This window comes from Cricetulus griseus, chromosome 8, assembly GCF_003668045.3.
Source record: "Cricetulus griseus strain 17A/GY chromosome 8, alternate assembly CriGri-PICRH-1.0, whole genome shotgun sequence".
Lineage (NCBI taxonomy): Eukaryota > Metazoa > Chordata > Mammalia > Rodentia > Cricetidae > Cricetulus > Cricetulus griseus.
In genome coordinates this window covers 90,869,345-90,883,344 of record NC_048601.1, presented here as the reverse complement: position 1 = coordinate 90,883,344, position 14,000 = coordinate 90,869,345, and the positions used below count along the sequence as shown (strand labels likewise).

The 14,000-nt window shown below is 47.0% G+C and overlaps 1 protein-coding gene and 1 long non-coding RNA gene across 6 annotated transcripts in view; one reads left to right on the top strand and one right to left on the bottom strand.

Moving 5' to 3' along the window:
• Osbpl3 (oxysterol binding protein like 3) overlaps positions 1 to 7,032 on the bottom strand; it is a 167,788-nt gene extending 160,756 nt beyond the window's left edge. For 2 of the 5 annotated variants that reach the window (XM_035448775.1, XM_027429607.2), the window contains exons 1-2: positions 6,725 to 7,031; positions 2,815 to 2,882 (exon numbers count right to left, since the gene is read on the bottom strand). The gene's annotated coding sequence lies outside the window, so the exon portion shown is untranslated. Of the gene's footprint in view, positions 1 to 2,814; positions 2,883 to 6,724 lie in introns of all 5 variants that reach the window. The other 3 variants (XM_035448777.1, XM_035448774.1, XM_027429608.2) reach the window with 2 other exon arrangements.
• A 56-nt stretch (positions 7,033 to 7,088) lies between these two features.
• LOC107979352 overlaps positions 7,089 to 14,000 on the top strand; it is a 38,955-nt gene continuing 32,043 nt past the window's right edge. The window contains exon 1 of the long non-coding RNA XR_003487713.2: positions 7,089 to 7,241. This is a non-coding gene — a long non-coding RNA (uncharacterized LOC107979352). The remainder of the gene's footprint in view (positions 7,242 to 14,000) is intronic.

Sequence of the window (14,000 nt, the reverse complement as noted above, 5' to 3'; positions counted from 1 at the left end):
TTCTAAGCTATTTTTACATTCTTTTCAGTCTTCAGAATTCAGCATGTATTTTACACAAACAGAACATCTTGTTAAGTACGATAATTTAAGTATCCAGTAGCCACATATGGCCAATGGCTGCCCACTGGACAGCGCAGACACAAAGACCACCCCAGAAGCCTGCCACCCAGCTTCAGTAGCCATCAACCATTCACTGGGCACCTCATTTCCTCTGCACTTCTCACCCAAATGTGAAAAGTTACAGTACTGCATCCAAGTTCACATCTCCTTGATTAGCTCTCTCTTTTAACCATTGGTTTTTCAAGTCCAGATAATCAAGCTGAGGCTTGTAAGCTCAGAGGTAGAACATGCTTATTCCCCAAAGGCTCTGGGTTAGGTCCCCAACACCACAAGAGGAAACCAGGATACTGTGAGGACCCCAACATGACAGTGTCAGTAAACAATTTATCATCCAGATGCTTCTACGCATCCATCTCGTATCACACAGTGTAGCATCAAGATTCAAAGGGCATCACCATTGAGTTACTAGTGTGTATGAGCAGAGCTCAGGGACCTGTTATAAAAATCCACCAGCTCCTCCAACTGGCAAGTAGTTAATAAAACATGGTATACACATACAATATGGTTGAGTTCATCTGTTTGAAAGAAGGTCTTACTGTGTAAACCTAGATGGTCTGGAACTCAGAAATCTGGGTGCCTCTCCCTCTGAGTACTGGGATTAAAGGCATTATGCCTACCCTCAACATGGCATGTTTAAGCAGTGAAAAAAAAAAAAAGCATTCACTCTTGCTACCCCAGGGATGAACCTTGAAAACAAAATCCTGGATGAAAGAAGGCAGACACAAAAGGTCAAGGTTGTGTGTCTTCCTTTACATACCAGGTGAGTCCACACATACACAAAATAGGGGTAATGAAGTGTCCTAAAATCCATTATGGTGACAGTTGCACAATTATATGTATATACTAGGAGCTATTACACTGTGTCCCTTAAGCGAATGAACTGCATGATACATAAATTATTGGTTGTATGATACATGATGTCTTAGTTAGGGTTTCTATTGCTGTAAAGAAACACCATGACTGTGGCAACTCTATAAAGGAAAATATTTAACTGCAGTTGGCTTACAGTTTCAGAGGTTTAGTCCATTATTATCAGGTGGGAAGCATGGTGGCATGCAAGCAGACATGGTGCTGGAGAAGCTGAGAGTTCTACATCTTGATTGGCAGCAGCAGGAAGAAAGAGACTGGTCCTGGCTTGAGCTTCTGAAACCCCAGCGCCCATCCCCAGAAACACACTTCCTCCAAACAACGCCACATCTACTCCAACAAGACCACATCTAACAAGGCCACTATGAGCCTCTGAGGGACATTTTTATTCAAACCACCACACATGAATTATGCCTCTGTATTGTTTTTAAAAGTAGTAGTCAAATATGCTACATACATACAATGCATTTATACTATGTCATCCAGTTGTAACACAAAATGACAAAACTGCTTTAAAAAACCAATAAACTTGTCACCAACTCTCCTCTCTCTAGGCAGAGAGACATTTTAAGCAGAGGACTTTATTTTGGGACCCCTAAATCATTGTGACTAAAGCCAAGTGAGAAACAGTGGTTTAGACAAAAGCTTCAGACAAGTGAGTAAGATTCATACAACAGAATAGTAATGGCTGCATATAAAATGCCTAGTCACAGTGGATGATGAGAGCATTCTCCAACTCCAATTTGGAGGAGGCAGAGGAAGGCTTCCTGGAAGCTGTGTCTACCCTGGGGTGGAACCCATGACTAAGCATGAGGAGGGCGAACACAGATGAGGAGGAATGACCATGAAGAATAGTACAGAAGATCCCTTTCCGGCATGGCCCTAGTAGGGGTGCTGCCACTCAGCAGTTCAGGTGATGACTGCTGAGCTATATGGTTGGACAGGGGCTGGACCAGATTCAGAGAGACCTCAGAAACCTTATTAAACTCTGAAATATGCATTAATAATAAAATTCCACAAAAAGTTAGAATGAATTCCAAAAGAGCTGTAAAGTGTGTGTGTGTGTGTGTGTGTGTGTGTGTGTGTGTGTGTGTGTGTGTGTGTCAGGGCATACATGTGTGCCAGTTCAAGTACATTTGTGTACATGTGTATGGAATCCAGGAGATAACCTGGGTAGGCTCACCAGTAAACCCCAGGATCCAATTGCCTCTGCCTCCCCAATGCTAGGATTACAAACACCAGCCACAGCACCCAGTGTTTTGGGAATCAAACAGAGGCTCTCAGGGCTCCAAGACAAGCATTTTGTCAAGTGAGCCATCTCACAGACCCTATAACAGGCTTTTAGTAACAACAGCATTGGCACAGATACGAAAAACATGTATATCACATACATGGTTTTTACCCTACAGTGTTTGTTATATATAAGAATTTATGATTCCCCCTGTGGCCTTAAAGGGGGAGTGCTTTAACAGCCACTTCCCAGGGATTTCACTAGCTGTTCTGTTGCTTCAGCATTAACTTATAAAGGCATTAAAGTATTATGAATCAAACACTAGAAAATAGGTCTGGGCAGGATGGTTCATGTCATACTTCTGGCACTTAAACAGGAAAGGCAGGGAAATGGTTAAGTTCAACCTGGAGCCACATAACAACACCCTGCATTTAATAAAATAAAATAAAATAAAATGACACATTTCAACTGCCTTTTTAAACGTAATGTAATATAACCAAATACAATTGTCTAATGTTCTTTTTTAATTGAGTATTTTCTGTCAATAGGACACCAGATCCTTATGTCAAGAATAGAAACAAGAAGAATCCACTCACCTGGCCTTCAAGACATTTATAATCTGGGAAAGGGGCCTTGGGAGACAGTTCAGATGGTAAAGTGCTCGCTGCAAACATGAAGTCATAAGTTAGGATCCCCAGAACCCACAGCACTGAGAGAAACAGATATGCATGTGTCCCTGCATGCACATACACAAACACAATAATTAATTATTAATAATAATATAAATGAAGTCTAAAGGGGCACAATAATTATAATAATAATATAAATGAAGTCTAAAGGGGCACAATAATTAATAATAATATAAATGAAGTCTAAAGGGGCAATACATTTAAATATAAGAAGTGGATCAGAAAGCAAGGGGATAGAAGGGCCAGGAGATATAAAAGGCACAGAGTGCAAAAAGGACAGGAATCAACAATGAACTCTCGGTGATCAGAACTGGGAGCTCATTCACACTTTAAAAAAAGAAAAACAAAAAAACTGTTTTGACAAGGCTAGTCACAGGGGCACATGTTTTGATCTCAGCACTCACAGACAGAGGCAGGTGAGACACTGTGAGTTTGAAGCCAGCCTGGTCTACATAAAGAGCTCTAAGCCAGCCAGGGATGCATAGTTAGACCCTGCCTTGTTTTAGTTGTTGGGTTCACAGAGATTATGCTTGTGGAAGTAGTTTCTGAGCTGAGCCTTGAAAGATCTAGGTTCTTCCAGAGCAAGGCAGTGAGAGAGTGCTGAAGGCAATAGGCATACATGGGCAAGACCAGACAGATGCTCTGGTGACAGCACACAGGTCAGGAATGCTGAAGTGAAAGGTAAGGCTGAACCTACCATCTCAAACCCTGAGTTAGCCTAAGGAGTCTACGTTAAGTGGGTAGAGAAAGGGAGCTGGGCTTTGACTCTTGGCTCCAACATTTATTAGAAGCAAACTGAACTGAGTGTTTCCTAGACTCACCTTGTCATTGAGGTATAACTCACCTGCTTTGATGTGGCTTTTAAGATGGAGAGAGGTAATATATGGCCAACTCCTCCGCATGACAGTACTCTCTGCATCTAAGTTCAAAGCTGCTGCTATAACTAACATTGCTGGTAAGTATAAAAGCCACTACAATAATGACAGTTCTTAAAGAATCTGCATTACTGCACATGGTAGACAGGACAAGGGAAAATCCACTTGTAGGCAACGTTAAGGCAGAGTGAAATCCCTGAACTAAGGCACTGCAGGGGCTGCGCAAAGCCCAAGAAAGACACTGAGACAAGGGTAGAGGAAGCAGGAATGTGGTCTGAACAGTTGTAACTGAGAAGGCAAAACAGAAGTTTCTAGAGAAGGCCAGAAAGCTGATGAATAAGTGGATTTAGACAGAATGGGAGTTGGCAGGAAACTGTACAGCTCTTGATTATGAATGGAGAGCACTTTCAACTCAACAGCTCCCACAGCCCGATGCCTCCCAGCCTCACTTCCAGGGGCATTCTAATCCAGCCCTCCCTGGAGCTCTCCAAACAGAAATGTCAATTAAGAAAAAGTAGTCCTGCCGAGAAGCTCATTATAAGTCACACTATGGGTTATCCAGACCCTCGTGCCTGGAGAAACACCTTACTGCCCCAGAACTGGCTGGATGCAGAACAAGGAGGCGATGGGGATGTCTGTGTCCCTCCTCCCGCCCTCGTTGCCACTGGCCCTTAAGGAGGCATCTATACCATCTTTTTCTGAGCCTCTCCACACCCTCAGTGTCATGCAAGGGTGGAAAGAGCAGAAATGCCCTTATTTTATGGAAAAGTTGCTGCAGAGCCTTCTGGGGTGAGTTGTCTCTGCATCTGAGCAGAAAGGGACTACCCAACTCTCCTAACAAGATGTAAAGCATCGATACTCAGAGCTCATTGACTAGAAACAGCCTGATTTCTTTTTGGATTTGGTTGAAAGCAGGATTTCCTTTCCTCCCCTATTAAAAGCCCCCGATCGACCAGGCCCACAAACCATACACTCAACCACAAAAAATCAATGGCAGTGAGAGCCTCGACCATTCAGAAACAGGATACCTGGTCTATTAGAGGCCGGCACCACAAAGCTTACAGCCCTGCCTCAGATATCATTTGAGCATTTTAGCAGTGAGCTGCATCAGTGGGTTAGCATTGATTAAATAGTGAGGCAAGAGGCATCAGAGTATAGTGGAAGGAGCTAAGGGTTTAGAGTCAGAAAGCTAATGAAGAGCTCTGGGAATTACTACTGACCCCAGGCAAATTCCTGAACTCAGCTGCAGTTTCCCTGGGTGGTGAAGCCTTGTCAAGATAGTGAAGATTAGGACAGAAGATGTCCTGTGCACTCTGACCTACAACTATTAGTCATTACTGAAACAGGGCTAAAACAGCAACTCTTTAGCTGAACAACATGTCCATTGGCTGTAAAAGTGGAAATCATATTTTCACCTCTTAGAAGTAACCCAACACATGAGAAAAGCAGGCTACAATCATAGTACTAGAATCAGGGTTACCTTGGGGCAATTAGTTAACCCACAATTTCCAATTCACTAAAAACGTCTAGCTTGGGTCAGGGATCCTCTAATCACCAACCTGTATGCACAAGCACAGGTTTGTGAACACACACACACACACACACACACACACACACACACACACACACACAAATCTAAAAAGGGGGGATTAAAAACCTAGCTAATCAGACTACTGTAACGTTAAATGATGCAATCTATACGAAGCTCCCAGCAACACCTCGATGGTTAGTGGAAGCGCAACAGAACGTAGCTACTGCCATTTACTAATTTTCAAAATACAAAAGGAAAACGAAGAAAATCAAAACCAGCTATGAAACAAATATCCTTATAACCACGGAGAAGTTTACATTCATTCATTCCGTAAACGTGTATTGTGACCCTGCAGTGTGGTACGCTGCGTTCTCCACACTGAGAGCTAGAATGAGGAACAGGACCAAGCTTCCACTTTCAGAGGATTGCATCCTAGCAGCAGGAGGAGGCGGGCAGTTGGAAAAATAAGATCATTTCAGGCAGCTTTAGGCTCTGTGAAGAGCCCCAAACAGGACCGTGTGGAGTTGATGGACAGGATGGACATTTAGCTTGGATGCACTGCCTGACGTCTGCCTGACGTCTTCGGTGGCCAGAAAGAGGTCCTCTTGGTATGATACTTTGAGTGTGGAATGTGAATGGCCAAAAGTCAGATCTATGCTTACGTGTCTCTGAAACTCACCTTTTGCAGCTACAGTCTAAAATACAGTACCCAAAGGTCCTCATCCAGTAATCATAACCTAGAGCACCGCAACATTCAAGGGGACTCAAATGCCCCTGTGCAGTTCCCAGACACAAGGTGACAGACAACTTTACATCCCTCTCAGAGCCAACAGTCAGGGAGGCGCGCGCGGCTGGTTCAGAAGTGTCTGAAGGACACAGGGCAATGCCACGGGTGACGCCAGAGGCAGCAAACGCCCGCTGGGCTCCTGAAGCCCCAAGGGAGGCTTCTTGGTCCCCAGTGCAGACACCGTGGAGCGTGGCGACCTGGCTGGTGAGACCAGAGCGAGGTGCCTGCACCACCCGGCCCCAGCTCGCGGATGTGGTAAAGCCACCCTCCTGGACCAATTAAGCAGGTTTCCTGTGCCTCCCGCCCCGGCAGCATGCCAGGCTGTGCCCGGGGCAGCTCCACCGCACGGCATCCTCCTGCACCGGCACGCAAGCTCCCGCGCTTCCCTCCTTCCCCGGGTCCATCCCGGCCGGGCTGTCACTCGAGGGTCACGGGTCCAGCGTGAGCTGTACCAGGGTGCTTCCTCCCAGAAAACTGGCTCGGACACCGCCGGCGACCTCCGAGTCCCAGGGCTGCCCCGTGGGCCGGGGCTGAGCCGGAGCAGCACCGACATTCGGGACCCTAGACTGGCAGCGCGCCTCCAGCACGCCTCCGCCCCAGCCCTGCGGACGCCCTGCTGCTCACCTGAGCTTCCCGCAGCTGCGGACGCTGCGTGGTTCCCCAGTGCAGGCTTCAGACCGGGAAGGACGCAAACCCGGCTTCTCGGGTCCCTGCAAGGCTCAGCCGACGGCAGTTCCAGCTCCAGCCGCAGGAGACCGGGGCGCCGAGCGCCGCTCGCCGACAGATGGTGGGCGGAAGGCCGCGCTGCGCACCGGCTTTCCTGACGCCGAGGCCCCGGTCTTCTGCCGCTGGCCGGCGTGCGATCCCGCGACCAGTTCTCAGTACTTTGCCCAGAACTTTAGGGCGCGCGCCGCGGGGGATGAGCTGAGGCGCTGGAGCAAGTGGGGGGGGGGGCAGGAGGAGGGGCCTGTGTCCGCCCTGGGGGCGGAGCAACTGGAGGGGGGGCTCAGCAGAGTGGCTCCCACTCCCACCAATCAGGAGTCATCCGGGGGAAGGCGGTGGGACGCGGCACCTGGAAGCTGCCAGCCGATTCCGTGACGCCACCCGCGGTGCAGGGCGAGCCGAGGAGCCGAGGGCGGTGGTAGGTGTGGCTGGGCGGGGCAGCGGCTCCCGGCATCCCAGCGCAGTGTGTAGACGCTCAGTAAATGTTTACTGAATGACTAGCAGGGAGGGAAGGTCAGCGCCGGAGGAACTGTTTTAAGAAGATTCCAGGGGACTGAAGTAGTGCAACAGGAGAGGATCACCTGACCCCTGAAAAGCCTGAGGATAAATACGAGGGAAAAGTGTGGCGAGCCGAGGGGGGTAGGCACACGATGTTGAGGAGAACTGGTGTGGGAGACTGGGTTCAGACACTGGGGCTCGGCCTCCAGAAGCAGTTGTGCAGACTGGCGCGGGGGCACAGGGGAGGGCTGAGGAAAGAAGGGTCATTTTGTTCTTACGGTCCCCGTACAAGGGCCAGGAAAGAAGGTGCAATGTAGTTGGCGATTAAAAAGCAGGAGTCTCTGGCTAGAAGGCCAGACCCATCCGACATCACGGCCCACTTGCTGGAATCCTAGCTTGCTTGCCAGCTACTGATAATTAGAGGTCAATTTGCAGACCGCACAGGAGTCTGGCGCCTCAGGTGGCACGGTGGGCAGGGGATGATGAATGCCAAAAGCAGATGTGACCCTGAACCTGCGGTAAAGGAACACAGGTTTCTGCCCTCTCAGAACCTACATTTTAGAAAGGAAGCAGACGATAGACCAAAGAGAATATATATATAGATATATCACATCACTGAGGCAGGGCCACGAAGAACGCTGGAAGGAGTGAGTGATGGGAGCAGCCCAGGTAGGTGCCTGAGGGCCTCTAGGAGGAGGCGGCTCTCAGACAGGCTTCCGAAGAGGGAAGGGCGCTGCCCCTCTCGGTCTGGGGAAGAGCGTTCCTGGCACCGAAGGCGATGTTTTTAATCTCTTTAAGATCCGTCTGGCCTGCCTCACCACGCAGGGCAGTTTAGGTCTTTTGGCTCTGTGGCTGACACTCTAGGCGCTCCAGAATGCCAAAGTCCTCGTGCCAGCCGCCACTGGTGGCACTAGACATGTTCAGTCTGAACCCGTATTAAGGTTTTTGAGGCGCTTTCCACAACTGTATAAACCACGTTTCATTCACCACGCTTGGATATTCGTTCTCTGGAACAATCGCTGACGCTGACTCTCTCGGGCTGTCTGTTTTGGCTCTGGCAGGTGGAGGGGGTTGGGGTCGGGGTGATGCATGGCTAGGACCTCAGATTCCCTAGACGCTGTGAGCCTTAGCACTCGGGTGGAGATTTCGGTATGAATGAGCCGGGCTTCCTACACAGCCACAAGCCTGGAGAAGTGCGAACTGCCGCCGGGAACCCAAGGCAAAGCTTGCCCACGAGCAGCTCAGGTGCCTGAGCCACTCTCACTTTCCTTCTCCAAGACATCTCTTTCTCTATTCCTCTCCCCACCTCCAAACCACCTTGTTGCATCCGGACTCTCTTTCCTACAGAAGACAAGCCTTTTATCCCAAAGGAATGTCTTCGCTGCAGGGGAATCCAACCTTTGGACTTTGCACACTGAGGTTATCATCTCCAAAGTTCACACTCGAGATTGTACAATCGTATATAACTACATACATACACACTTGTATTGTGTTGAGCCTGATTCATAGTGCCCTGAGCCCAAGGAGGCTGTAGCCTGTACCAAATGGCCTGGTAGCCACAGGTTGGACAGGCAGCTGGCATCGAGTCCTTGGCTTTTAATTCTGTTTCTTCCAGGCTGCCTGTGTGTTCTGGTTGGTGCAGGAGGCAGGCGGCAGGAGGCAGTTAATGAGAGATGAGAGATTTGTTCATATTCAAACTGCCTTGCCTCCAAGAAAGAGGAATCTCAGTGAGTCCCTTCAGTGTCACTTCCTCCTCTAAATAAGCTTCCAGGAGCTCCTGCTCCTACAAATCAAGAGGGGAAAGATTAAAGTTGAAACCCACGCAGAGTTAATTATCTTGCAAAAGCTCGTTACTGTCCTAAAATTAGCTTTCTCCACAGTCTTATTTTAGCGCAATGATCTGAATGTACTAGAGAAAGATCAATGGTTGCATAGTAAGTTTCTAGAGTTCTTTTCTCTGAATAGCCTGAACATAAACTGTTGATCCTTACTGTAGATACTCCACCACCGTGGGGGATTTTTCTGCTGTTGGCTTAGTGACTTTCTTTTTTTACATTTATCAATGGTGTGTGTGTGTGTGTGTACATGTGTGTGTGTACATGTGTGTGTACATGTGTGTGTACATGTGTGTGTACATGTGTGTGTACATGTGTGTGTGTACATGTGTGTACATGTGTGTGTACATGTGTGTGTATGTGTACATGTGTGTGTGTACATGTGTGTGTACATGTGTGTGTACATGTGTGTGTGTACATGTGTGTGTACATGTGTGTGTACATGTGTGTGTATGTGTACATGTGTGTGTACATGTGTGTGTACATGTGTGTGTACATGTGTGTGTACATGTGTGTACATGTGTGTGTACATGTGTGTGTACATGTGTGCCACTGCGTAAGTGTGAAGGTCAGAGGACAACTTGCTGGAGTTGGCTCTTTGCTTCCACCATGTGGGTCCTAGGGATCAAACCGATGGTGTTTTAAGTGTCTTCACCCCCTGAGCCATCTCTATGGTCTCACTGAATGTTTTTAGCCTCTGAAATTCCTCATAGGCGAGCTGGTGCTTGCCTGGTTTTGTATGTCTTCGTAGTAAAAGAAGCTGGTCAGAATGGAGTGTAGGCAAGAACTGCATGGCTTCTAGAAATGGACCCCCAGCTTCTTGTCATGATGACTCCTGGCTAAGCCACCACCATTTCTACTTGTGAAATGGAAATAGTCATTGTATTTATTGGGATAATTCAAGAGTTTTGCAGTCTGAAAACAATTGCCATGGACACTAAAACAGAGTCTCCAGCCCCAGTGTGATTGACATTTTGGACCCACCAATTCTTTTTTGTGAGTAGGAATATCTGGTGCCTAGAAGCTGCATCTCTGCCCTCTACCCACCAAATACAAAGAACACCCTGTCCTACCCAGATGTAGCTACCAAAAATCCCCAGACATTGTTCATAGACCCTGGAGGGCAAAATTGTTCCTGGCTGAAAACTACTGGCTTAGCACTTAGCCAATGCCACAGATCAGGCGGCAGTAGAAGTACCTGCTTAGGATAGGATTGTGGCCACCAACCTAGGGTAAATTTTGCTTTCCCAAACCCCATCTTCATAATGGGAATCTGAATAATACCATTTCTTGAGGCTGTCTAAGGATTAAATATAATCCTGTAAGAGCCATTTATGAAGTGTTTTGGCATGTGTACACTACACAAACAAGCTGCTGGCCTCACTGTCTTCCTTGGGGAGCAGGCATTGACCTGCATGAGCTCACTGTCTTCCTGGGGAAGCAGGCATTGACCTGCATGAGCTTACTGTCTTCCTGGGGGAGCAGGCATTGACCTGTATGAGCTTACTGTCTTCCTGGGGAAGCAGGCATTGGCTTGTGTGGCCCCCTGTCTTTCTGGGGGAGCAGGCATTGGCCTGTATACTTTGTTTGCTGCTACTCCTGTCCCAGATTCATGGCAGACAACAGGAGTAAGTCAAAGCTGGCTTTAGCACCAACTTCAAATAGGGCTCAAAATTCTTAACACTGTATTCTAGGAAGCCATCACTGACAGAACAGCATGCATATGTAAGAGAGTGCTGAAGGACCATCGGGGGCTAAAGGACCCTAGCATCCCCATCCCAGGGGTGAAGGATCCCTAACAGCCCCAGTCTCCTGCAGTGGTGACCACAAGTGAGAAGGAACAACAGTTGATCCTGTCATCAGCCTCGCCTCTTTTATAGAAGGGGAGGATCCTGAGAGTTTCAGCATCTTTATCATAATCACACAGCCCAGAGGCTCAGTCTCCCGTTCTCTTAAGTTCTTTTGCCATTCCCATAATCTAAGGAAGCTGAAAGCATTTTCCTGGCCCAGCACTTCAGCAGAGGCAGGTGGACCTCTGCGAGTTTGAGACCAGCCTGGTCTACATAGTGAGAACTTGTCTCAAAAAGAAAGAGAAAGAAGAAAGAAAGAAGGGAGGGAGGGAAGGAGGGAGATTGGAGGGAGGAAGGGAGGGAGGAAGGGAAGGAGGAAGAAAGGAAGGAAGGAAGGATGGAAGGAAGGAAGGAAGGAAGGAGCATGTCGGAAGCAGTGATGCTAGCTCTATTCCTACTCATCACCCTCCTTCACTTTTACATGAAAAATGAATTAAAGTATTTTTGTTGCATAGGATCACATTGGAAGCTGTCTTTCAAATGTGTTAGTAAGCTCATGACCAAAAATGTACAAGAATTCATCTATTCCTTGATTAAATATAGATGATGCATCACCTTTGTGTAAGAGACCATTCTTAGCAGGCACCTCGTGACATACAAAGATGGATCAGAGGGTGTTCCTGCCTTTACTGCTTTTACAGTTACCTCCCTAGGGCAGATCAAATATGTATATAAATAGCTACAATACAAGCTGCAGACTGGAAACTGTCCTGAGTGAGGCCCAAAAATATGTTCAGGGAGAAAAGGATAAAATATTTTGAGAATTAGATGCAGAGTTACTTCTAGCATAGCTTTGTCAATACTTTTAACTTTTGATTTAAAAAATGTGTGCTTGTTACAGTAAAGCTATCCCTGTAAAGGAAGTTGCCATATTGTTCGAGTTCCTGGTTAAGATCCAATTCCTGCTTACTGTACTTAGATACTATCTGTGCAACTTAAGGTCAGAGTTCAATCTAATTCTACATGAGTCATTTGTTAAATCAGATGTCTAACTTTTCTGGAATGTCCTAGCTTGCTCACAAGCATTTGGCAGAACCAGTCTTTTAAGTTTGTTATGCTGTGGAAACACACATAAAATGAACATTCTGTGTGCCTCTGTGGCGCAATGGATAACGCATTGGACTTCTAGTGATGAACAAAATGAACATTTAGGGACAGAGGGACAGAAAGGGACAGTTTCCTTCAGGGCTGAGTCATCTCAAAGCACCAACTCTGAGAACACACACATCTCATGTTATCTACTGTAACTACTAAGAACAACCCACGTGAAAGTATTGTTTGCCAGGCACTACCAACCTGAGCTGCCAAGACTGCCGCCGCTCCTGCCACTATCAGGAGTCTGCCTGTCAAGTCAGAAAGATTTGGCAGAAATGCCAGGACACTCCTTCTGTTACAAGCCACACCAGCAGAATGTGTGTTTCAAATTCTCCTTATTATACTATTTCTAAGCCCACACTCTGTAGGAATTCATCTAATATATACATTCTCAATCACATCTGCAAGAGAAGCCAGGGAATGCAATTCTTTTCTTTCCAGGCTCTGTGCTATGGAAAGGCACATGAGAGGAAAGCTGGATCAGAAACTAAGTGTGTCAGCTAGGGATGCAACTGTTGGAAAAGCATTTGCGTTGCATGTGCAAGGTCCTAGGTTCAAACTCAGTACTATGAACCAAGCCTTAGCACCCTTCATATTCACACACACACACACACACACACACACACACACACACACACACACACGAGGGGAGAGAGAGAGGCAGAGACAGAGAGAGAGACAGAGACAGAGACAGAGACAGAGAGAGTTGTGTTGATGTGATGGCTTGCATGTTCCATGTACGCATATGGCATTTAGAAGATAATTTTGAAAAGTTGGTTCTCACTTTCCACCTTATTGAAATGGGGCCTTTCTTTGTGCTGTGCACTCCAGGCTGACTAGCTCTTGAGCTTCTGGGATGCCGCCCTGTCTCTCTCCCATCTTGTTATAGGAGTGTTGGGATTATTAATATGGGATAGCACATGGGCTTTAGATGTTAATTCTAGGGCTGTGACTCAGGTTGTTAGGTTTGAGCAGCAAACACTTTTATCCCCTGAGCTAATTCCCAGGCCCAGCTTCTTTCCCCATTCCCTCTCTCCCTTCTTTCCTTTTTCTTCCTTCAATATCCATAGCAAATATATTAGCAGAAAAGTTTTTATTTTTTTAATGTGATATGTCCTCTCTGATGATTTTCAATATATACTAAGTAACCCAGCGTGGATCACGTGGTTCCATAGCACTTTATGGGGTCTCCATAGCCACCATTTATTTCCTGGAAAACTGTAACAGACCAGGAATTACCTTTCTTCTCCTTGTGGTGGTGTGAATGAGAGGCTCATATATTCGGACACTTGATCCCCAGTTGGCAGATTATTTGGGAAGGATTAGGGGGTGTGGCACTGGGGTGAGCTTTTGAGGTTTCTATAGACCACACCATTTCCAGTCTCTCTCTCTCTCTCTGTCCTGCTCGTGGATCTGGATGTACACTCTACGCTGTTGTTCAGGTCCCATGTCTCCTGCCTGTTGGCATACTTCCCATCATGAAGGTCATAGACTCCCCCTTTAAAACTATAAGCCCCAAACAAACTCTTTCTTCTTCTCTATATTGCTCTGGTCACGGTGTATTATCACAGCAACAGAAAAGTAACCAAGATAATCCTATAAGCCATTCTCTACTCTAAAGCAAATGATTTTTTAAAAAGGCACCTACAAAACCTCTGGTCATAGAACTCTCCCCAGTTTCCTATTACTCTAGGGATGAAGACAACCCCCTGTGAATGGTTCTCGGGACTCTACGTGGCCGGGCACCCACTGTCCTCCATCTGTGCCACCTGCCCCTCCCTCTCTTCAGTTCTCCACACTGGCCTACCTCAGTGTTTTCTTTCCTCCTGACATGGGTCCTGGTGCATGGTGTTCCCTCTCTCTTCCCAGCATGTGCTATTTTTTCTCTTCCCTTAGTTA